Source organism: Tinamus guttatus, unplaced genomic scaffold (genome assembly GCF_059628265.1).
Source record: "Tinamus guttatus ecotype Peru unplaced genomic scaffold, ASM5962826v1 Tinamus_guttatus_pri_ptg000065l, whole genome shotgun sequence".
NCBI lineage: Eukaryota > Metazoa > Chordata > Aves > Tinamiformes > Tinamidae > Tinamus > Tinamus guttatus.
The window spans coordinates 1273231-1282981 of NW_028288599.1; positions in this window are offsets into that span (position 1 = coordinate 1273231).

A 9751-nucleotide genomic window follows, 5' to 3' on the forward strand; every position below is an offset into this window, starting at 1 on the left:
TTCAGCCATCTAGCGCTACCATTCAATGAAATATAATTGCTTTAATGAAAACCTAAATACAGGGAAAGAAAGGCACAATATTACAAAAAAATCAGCTAGCTCTAATTTCAAGTGGGTGTGAGATAAGGCATGCAAATAGCATTTTGCATTTCTACATTCAGCTCTGCAGAGAAAGACCTGGGCATCACGGTGGACGACAAGTTGACCATGAGGCAGCAGTGTGCCCTCGTGGCCAAGAAGGCCAATGGGATCCTGGGGTGCGTTAAGAAGAGCGTCTCCAGCAGGTCGAGGGAGGTGATCCTGCCCCTCTACTCAACCCTGGTGAGGCCACATCTGGAGTATTGTGTCCAGTTCTGGGCTCCACAGTACAAGAGGGATGTGGAGCTTCTGGAGAGAGTCCAGTGCAGGGCCACAAGGATGATCAGGTGCCTGGAACATTTGCCCTGTGAGGAGAGGCTGAGGGAGCTGGGCCTGTTCAGCCTGGAGAAGAGAAGGCTGAGAGGGGACTTGATCAGCGTATATAAGTACCCTCAAAGGAGGTAGTGAGGAGGATGGTGCCAACCTCTTTTCACTGGTGGCCACCAGCAGAACTAGAGGAAACGGCCACAAACTGAAACACCAAAAGTTCCACAGGAACTTAAGGAAAAATTTCTTGACAGTGAGAGTGACAGAGCACTGGAACAGGCTGCCCAGAGAGGTTGTGGAGTCTCTTTCTCCGGAGATCTTCCAAACCCGCTTGGATGCAGTCCTGTGCCACATGTTCTAGGTGACCCTGCGTGTGCAGGGGGGTTGGACTAAATGACCTCTAGAGGTCCCTTCCAACCTTAACCATTCTATGATTCTGTGATTTTGGTTTTACACTGATTAAAAGATAAACTTGGATATTAGACCAAGATGTGGAAAGCTTTGTATCTCGCTGTCATTGCAGTACTGATGTATTCTGTACTCTTCAATAACATAGTCAAAAATCAAGTTGCACAATTAAAAGACAGATGACAGATACTGTTTTCTGAAATACTGTCTCCTGTTTTGATGAAGGAAAGCTTATTCACTGTTAGTTCACATTGGTTATGCAAAATCTCAGTAGATCCCCAAAGACAGCACTGTTTAGTATAAATGCTATTTTATTTCTTGTGTGGTGGGAATCTTCATGGGTAATTCTCTATTATTGTTGTTATTTTTTAATCCAGGTATAAAAGCAGAATATTATGCAGTTAAAACATATTTATTTAATGTCCCCAACAAATGCCATAAATTTGGTCCTAAAAGGCTTCTTTCCTGATTTAGAGTCAATAGCTTCTTGGAACATGGGTAACATTTTATATAACAGATCTAAAGGAAACACTTCGCAAAAGGTTCAGAGATTGAAAAATCTTTGTGTGAACTGCTTGTATATTTATAGAAACAAAAAGGCATCATATAAATGAATAACAGCATATGCAGAAACATTGCCCATAGAAATGCAATTATGTTGAAATTATTCACTTCGTATGGTGATCAGGGTATTATATAAATATATGTAAAATACTGTACTACTATTTTTTTAGGTATACAAAGAACTTTTTGATAAACTAATTCTGAATTCTATACTTCTGACCAAAAAAAAAAAAAAAAGGTTTCAATTTTCTCCTTAAATCTACTTACTCCTTAAATCTACACTTTGTCCCTACCAGATTGTGATAATCATAACATTGTACATTATCTTGTTGGATTTTATGGGAGTGCAAGGCAGGTCTGCTGTAGTTGGCAAAGCTCTGCCAGCTTGGGAAGGAAGGTTTATTTGTATTTAGGCACAAGGAAAGTAAAGAAGAAAACATCTACACAACAGGCTGTTATGTAGCCATGGTCAAATTATACTCAACTGAGGTTCTAATAAATGACCAAACAAATTATGTCCTAAAATATTGGTTTTCTTTGAACAAACAGAAAAGTAACAATTAAAATTGAGGCACACATATTCACTTTTGTGGGGCTGTGAATCTAGCTATGCTGTTAAACTTAACATTACTTTATGTGCTTGTTTTACATAATGTAGCTTAATGTGCCAGCATATGCTCACACTGAAAGATACACAAGTGCTTAAGTTATGTGCTAACTGGGGCCTTGGATGCAAATTATTTTGGAAATCAAAGGCTTTCTCCTCACAGCAACGATATTAAATAAAACAAAGATGGATGCAAATTATTTTGGAAATCAATCTCTGTTTTGTTTAATATTGCTGCTGTGAGGAGCAAGAGTAACCAAATCCTGTTGAGATCACATGCTGTTCTTGAAATAACCATTGGTGACAGCAACAATTTCTACATGTATTCACATATGACTAGGCAAAGTATGGCATTCATGCACCACTTTTTAGCTGCTGGCATTCCTCGAAGAAACACTACTGCTTAGAAATTCATGATCTAGATGCCAGAGCTTACTTTTTATTTATTATTATTATTATTTTTTCTCTCCAGTTATTTAAAGGATAGCTTTATGATTCTTAGATGATTATGATGTGATCTTGAGAAGGATTGATCTCTCAAAATGCATATATAAAATACATGAAAGAAGTAGTCTGGGATTTAACTCTTCTTCATTTTCTGCTGTCCTGAAGTCATGAGTAATTTGCTGGAAAGGAATTCACTGCAAGAAGGGAGGTGTCTTTCAAATAAATCGTAAGGGTAGTCTATAGTACTGAAGACCTGTCTGACCACTTCATAGTATAGGTCACCTCATAATATTTCAAATTGGGAACATTTTTGTTTGTTTGTTTTGTTTTAAAAGTTTTTGCCGTAGATATAGTTTATAGTGACAAATTGGCAGTCACATATCTGCCCACTTGAGGACAGTGTTCTACATACTGTATTCTGAAGAGGTACAAACATCAACAGTACTTGAGATCTAGGATGAATTGGAAAACTTTGTTCAATCTGGCCACTCTTCTTGCTTATAACTGATCTTTCTATACCCACAGTATATCAAGCTATGCGTTATTTGGCCTAGAGTTTACTTCTGTAACTTAGATAAGCAATCTGTAGTGAAAGTTTGGCAGAAGTTGAGAAAATAAAAATATATTCAGAATGTTTTTTTTTTTTAAAGCATTAGTCAAATTAACGAACAAATATTGGCTCTTTGAGAGTATTAAAGTGTTTATATTTTATAGATGATCTCTGCTATACAAATTGTTTGTGGACAGCCAATATTTGCTTTTCAAACTGTCATTGGCTAGACTGCCTGCCTGGCACTATTCCTTTTGTCTGATTAGATGTGGGAGTAGTAATTCCAATGAATATTTTTGCAATTCTGTGTTCCATGAATACTCATATAAACGACCTTCAAATCTGGTGTCCCTGGATGCTATGTGCCAGTAAAACTCATGGAAACTGAGGTTTAAAGACATATTAATTAATGAATCAGGCAAAAGGATATATATTTTCAAATTAAATTGAAATATTTTCTCCATTGCAACACACAAACACCCGTGCTTCGTTGACAGACAATACAGATAGTTATAAAGAAATATACATAAATAAAACAATTGAATTTTATTTCCTGTTTGCAAGCTCTGCGTGGGTGGCAGCTTGTTCTCTTCTCGTATTCCAACTGGGTTAGATTCCAGTTGGACTTAAGCATAGTTTGCATCTTTCCCTTATTCTTGTGAAACTGGGGACGTGTGGAAAGGGGACTTTTGGCAGGGAGAAGTGTAGTGTTTAGAGTCAGAGTTAGCAGCAGTGGTAAAGCTTAGTTCACTGTACTCATGAACTGGCTAGATGATGTCTCGTTGCTCATCTCATGTCAGCAAACCAGAAGATATATGTCTTATGCTTTTTCCGTATTTCCAGACACAGACCAGTAAGTGTCTCGCAAGTGTCTCACAGATATCTGTGTACTCAAAAGAAAAAACCACAATCCCATTGAAGTGTATAAAGTTAAGTCTGGATGTTTCAGATTTTTTTTTTGAGTCAATGTCCACACCCAGACTTTTGCTCCAAAGAGCAATTTGAAAAGAAGATATAAAATGTTTTAATATTGATGGAATTTTCAATAACAGTTTTTACATTTTTTATATATACATATGCTTCTGTGTTCATCTATGATATATGTAAATATGAATCCTTCTGTTTTATTTTTGTTGGTGTTCTGTAGCCACAATGTCTGTGTAGGCTGGCGAGAGTATGAGTTGCATATTAAATGTGACTTTTTCCCTACTGTGACACTTGCTCTAGGTGACCCTGCATGTGCAGGGAAGTTGGACTAGATGATCTCTAGAGGTCCCTTCCAACCTTAAGCATTCTAGGATTCTATGATTCTACTGCGAGCATCAAACTATAGATTTAAGCTCTAAATATCTTAACTTCAGTAAATGGGATTGATCAGGACAGCAACCCTCTTAGCGTAACATGCAGAGCGCTCATGACTCCTCACGATAGACCAATAGTTTTTTAGATAAAAATGCTTCTGAAACTACTTCTGTGCCAGTGCATGAAATGGGTCAGGGACTACTCTCTGGATGTGAGGCAAATTGGAACTTTGACTGTACATTTAGAATGAACAATTAAAGTTTTTGTATACAATGAGAATGTTTTAACCCCCATCAGCTGTAAAGGAAATGGTAGTGTGAGTCATGCAATTACTCTAACTTCTTGTGATATCTGTAAGACATTGTTTAAAACTGGGAAATATGGGTATCACATTACAAATATATTCCTTAGAAAGATTATCATCCTGATTCTTATAGCCTCATGCTAAAAGGAAACCTGATGCAAGTCCTTGAAAATCATCTTTTTTGGCTGTGGGCTAGGCCAATGAGATACGCTGGAGTGGAGGTGTTAAGAAGCAATGGGATAGAAAGTAACAGGGAAAACCTTTTAATGACACTGAATATAGAAAATAATATGTATGACATTCTTTTAAAGAAAAAAAATCACCTAGTGGTTATAATACATCATAGATGATCTGGAAATGCTTGACTACTACTAAGTGGAGTTTCCTTCTGTTCTTAGAGGTCAGAAGAATTTGAATGTAAGAAACATAGCCTCCTCCTTTTTCCCCGGCAGATTTTTTCCCTGAAGTTGTCATGCATACAACAGTGTTTCTAGACTGACATAGCTACTAACCTTAATTTTCTTGTTCTGCCTCTTTTACCACCGAGGCCGCTCAGCCGATGCTCAGCCAATACCATAAAACATCACTTCCTTGAGAAGGTGTTTTAGCATTTCCCATTTCCCTCAGAAGTGTGACCATTGGGCCCTAAGAAACAAAAGTATGAAGTCCATTACTTAGCGGACACTGAGTCTTTGAGCTAACTGAATCCTATCTATCTGAATTCCTGAGCTTTTTCTCCATTCAGCAGGAATTTGAAAGCATTACTGCTAAAGCATATTCAAAGAGCATTTCTTGTTTCTAGGGAGTAAAAAATAATCTTTGAAAGATGGTCCCTTCTCATGTGGGCTCTTGGGGCAGACTGAGACCAGATTTAATAGCCTTTTCAAACTTTATGCCTAGCGTATTCACCCAGTGGGAGAGAGGACCTCCTTCCTAGAAAGACATCATACATCACTGTAATTGACAACATATGCATTACATGTAGGGCCTAAAACTAAACTGTCATGCCTCTGGGATTTCATCTGTTGTCAAATCTAATCCACCACAAAGTGAGAAGCAAAGCTAAGTCCAACACTGAGCCTCAGTCACTTCTCTAAAACTGCAGTGATATGAAATAGCGGAGCTCAAGTGCATAATATTTGACAACATCATTCTCTAAATTCTGAATATCTAAAGAAAAATATGATCATCAGGATGAACATGAACATCAGGATGAGTGCTAATAACCAAAACTATAAGTCTTTTTTGTCCCACATGGTGATTTATCACTGTTTCTTACAACTTCTTATGCATCTAGTGCTCTTCACAGCAAAGGGAGGTTACTAGTTCAACAGGTTCATCAACGGACCTGGCTTGCCACGCAATTTTTTTCTAGAAATTGGCCTGACAACAAAATCAAATAAAATGGGTTATTAGTGAGAATTGAAAGGACATCTGGCATCTAAAGGAATGTATACATTTGTAAGTCGAGTGACTTTGAAAGCAAATATGACAAAACAGAGTCTGATCCTGTAGACATTTGTTGAGCAGAGGGATTACTAACCAAAAGACTCATATTGACTTCAGTTGTTTCTCCCTTATGGACAAAATGACTTGTGGTGGTGGGCACAGTTTTGGGGGAGTAGTTCCTTGTAAGTCCACATGTATAGATACTGCAATACTGATTTTAAAGTGAACAAGAGTAGGCATTAGCAGTTCATCTGTCAGTAACAGACAGAAAGCATTTTCTTGACTTTGAAGATACTTATATTTAAAATATTTTTAGCTGTAATAGTAATCCCCAACTATTAAAAAAAAAAAAAACAAACTAATTGGAAAGAACTGTTTATCACAGCCCAGCATTCCCAGAAGGGGAATCAATTTATATAAACATGCTAAAACTGACCTATTTATGAAACGTTATGGAGAACTGAGAATAGAACAACAACAGATCTTTATCTTATGTTCACTGTTTCAAAAGATCAGTGGTATGGTGAGGGCTGAGGCTAGTTATCACATATGTTTTAGACATGAATGTTAAGGTCATTTAAAATCTGTTGCCAAAGCCACTGTGTCTGCCAATGAAATGCAAACTCGTGTTCCATGGCCCTCATTATATGCTTAATATGCATATGCGTCCCTTTCTACATAAATCACCATGAAGCAATCAGTTGCTTCTGTAAGCCACTGAATCCAAATGTAGATGAAATGCTGTAAACTCTAAAGAAACCATCATAGGTTGTTGATGTAGCTCCTGTGGGAAACAAACAACCAAACAAAAACACAGGAAAGTTACATTTGTAAGTTAAACAGAAATCCTATATTACAAAAGTAACATAGGCATATGGATGGTTCCCTTTTTTTTTTCATGAATTTGTAACCTAGAAAATGAACATGAAGGTTAGAAAAATAATTAAAAACATCAAATAACTCCTCAAATTCTATATTATCCATCAAATACATCTAGATCCTTTTAGAGAGCTTTCTGCAGACCTGATTTATATTAACCAAGGAGGAAAATCCAGGCACTGTTGAGATCAATAACAAAATTGCCATAGAGAACAGCAGAACAGCAACTCCACTCAACCTTGTTTATATCAGGCAAAGTTTCTCTGTATAAGGACTGAAACATTTGGCTTTTCACTAATCTGGAGACAGCAAGTTTTGCCTGGCCATGTGCATATCAGAAAGCCTGGGAAAGTTCAAAAAGCCACCTTCTTTTGTGACCTTTGTGTAACAAATAGACAAAGCTCATTTGCATCATTATTTATATCCAGAGGCTTTAGGAATCAAAAAGTGTATTCAAACATCCCACAGCAGGTTTGACACATGCCACATCACATTGTCAGTTAGGAGCAGGGCTGCTGGTAGTGTCATTCAATAGATCATTGTCATCTATGATGATGCTTCTGATACAGATATCAGGTGCTCTCCACCTAATACCTAATTAATGCAAAAAGGTATAGGTCATTCTAAAGCTCTGTCGTCCTGTTGGAAATTACAGCTCCTGGGCTTAGGTTCTAAAATTGCCCTAAAATCAGTGCAAATGTTAAGCAATCTCCTTACCAGTCTCGTTATCAGTCTACATTATTGGAACAGATGGGAATGTTGAGATGAGGTGAAAGAATTTTCCAAAAGAGTGAAGAACATCAAAATTTTAGAATGTGCTTTATGGAGACTATCTAATGATTCTTCAGGAAAAAAAAAAAGTGTTTTTATTTATGATATTTCCCAGTAGCATTGCTCTAAGCTAACACAATTGCTATGCAAAAAAGATGGATTTCTTTACTGGTGTTAGCTTTCTTCAAAGAGGCATTGAGTGAGAGAGAATGTAGATGTAGTGAGGAAGAAGGGAGGAGAAGAGGCAACAGAAAAAACAAGGAAAGTGCCAAAGCAAGGGAGATACTGTTTGTATTTAAAAGAAGAACTCAAGATGATGCCAAATCAGAGTTTTCTTTAGGAACCTGAGAACCAAAGGACTCTTCATGACCACGCACAGAACATGGTCAGAGGAAGGGTGACTGAAAAGTCACTGTAACAGTACTATAACAACACCAGGGAAAGACAGGAGGGGAAAGAAATGACCATTAACCATCACCCTAATAAACTGAGGAAGGTTCACTGGACGGACTCTGAGCCTCAGCAATTTCAGCTAGCCTGGGTCAAGCAGTCAACTTTTAACAAAACCCAGTAGCAGGCAAAGAATTTCATACTACTACTCTGAGACTAATAAATAAATCAATGAAACATATACATAAACAAAAATTCTTCTGGTGGATTTGGTTTAGCTCTGAGTTTGTATATGGAGGCTTCTGGAAGCTGAAATTCTCTGAAACTCTAGCTGTATAAATGGACAAGCTAACAAGGGTTTAAAGAAACTCCGTGCAAGTTCACAAGGCTCTTGGACAGGTTCAAATACAGTTTGACTGGATTGACACTGGGACTGAGTCCAGCTCAGAGAGTTTAGAGATTTAAATTTGCTGCTTGATGAACTGAATTCCCAGATCTACACAGGACACTTTTATTGGGAAAATTCTGTTCATCTGAGAGATGTTTTTGAAATTTTATTTCCAGTGCAGCACAAGTCTAGATCATGTGTATAGACTGTAACTGTATCAGCAAAATTAAAGAAACTATCTGGTTTTGCTGCCATAAGATACTAGATGATTAATCTGTCCTAATCCAGACATAAAATACATCATCTAATTTATGGGCTGCATAATTTAGAGCACAATCTTCCTGCACCGCATACCTGATTCACAGGCCTGTCCTTAGACTACAAACTGTTAAACTGAGACAGAACTTAAGACTTCCTTCTCCACATAAGGAAACAGTGAGAGTCATGGCCTCAGGGTCCCAGTGTAAAATGTTCTAAACATAGGGGGATATTAAGGGATATTAACTCACAAGAGTTAGTTGTCTGGGAAAAATAAGTACATTTTTCTTTGCAGCAGACTTTTGTATATTAAGGTATGTTATTATGTCCTGTGTTTTTTTTTTTTTTTTTTTTTTTTTGGCGGGGGGTTAGACAAAGTCTCATATTTAGAGCCAGATCTTGCTCCAATTGTTCCATTCCACATCGTATGTCAGGTAAGCAGTGAGAGAAAAAAAAATATCTGTATTAAAAGCATAACATCAGCCAGAACCTGTGGGTGTACAGCCCTTTTTCCATGAAGACCATAACATTGGATTGGAGTCTGGGGTTTTGTGCAACCACTAATCAGCAGCTGGTGAAAGAGCTGTCTGGCAGGAATACTCTTCTCTATTCTGCATTTTATTCATTTACTTCACCAAACATGAGATAAATGTCCTAGTTACTTGAAAGCCACTGAGAGAATAACTAGAGCTGATTTGCCACTACATTAATTTTACACCAAAATAGAGCAAAAAAATTAAACCATATTTTAAAAGTGGAATCTTTAGAAATAGTTCCTGTTAAATATTGTAAATTTCTTCCCTTCCCTTCCCTTCCCCTTCTCTTCCCTTCCCCTTCCCTTCCTTTCGCCTTCCCTTCCCCTTTCCCTTCCCTTTCCCCTTCCCATTCCCCTTTCCCCTTCCCCTTCCCCTTTCCCTTTTCTCTTGTAGAGATATGAATAATCTCCTGGAGAATCTACATACACACACTTCAACTTATTATACACCCTGATCAACTAAACGGGAATTTGTATTAAAGTGTACGATTTTT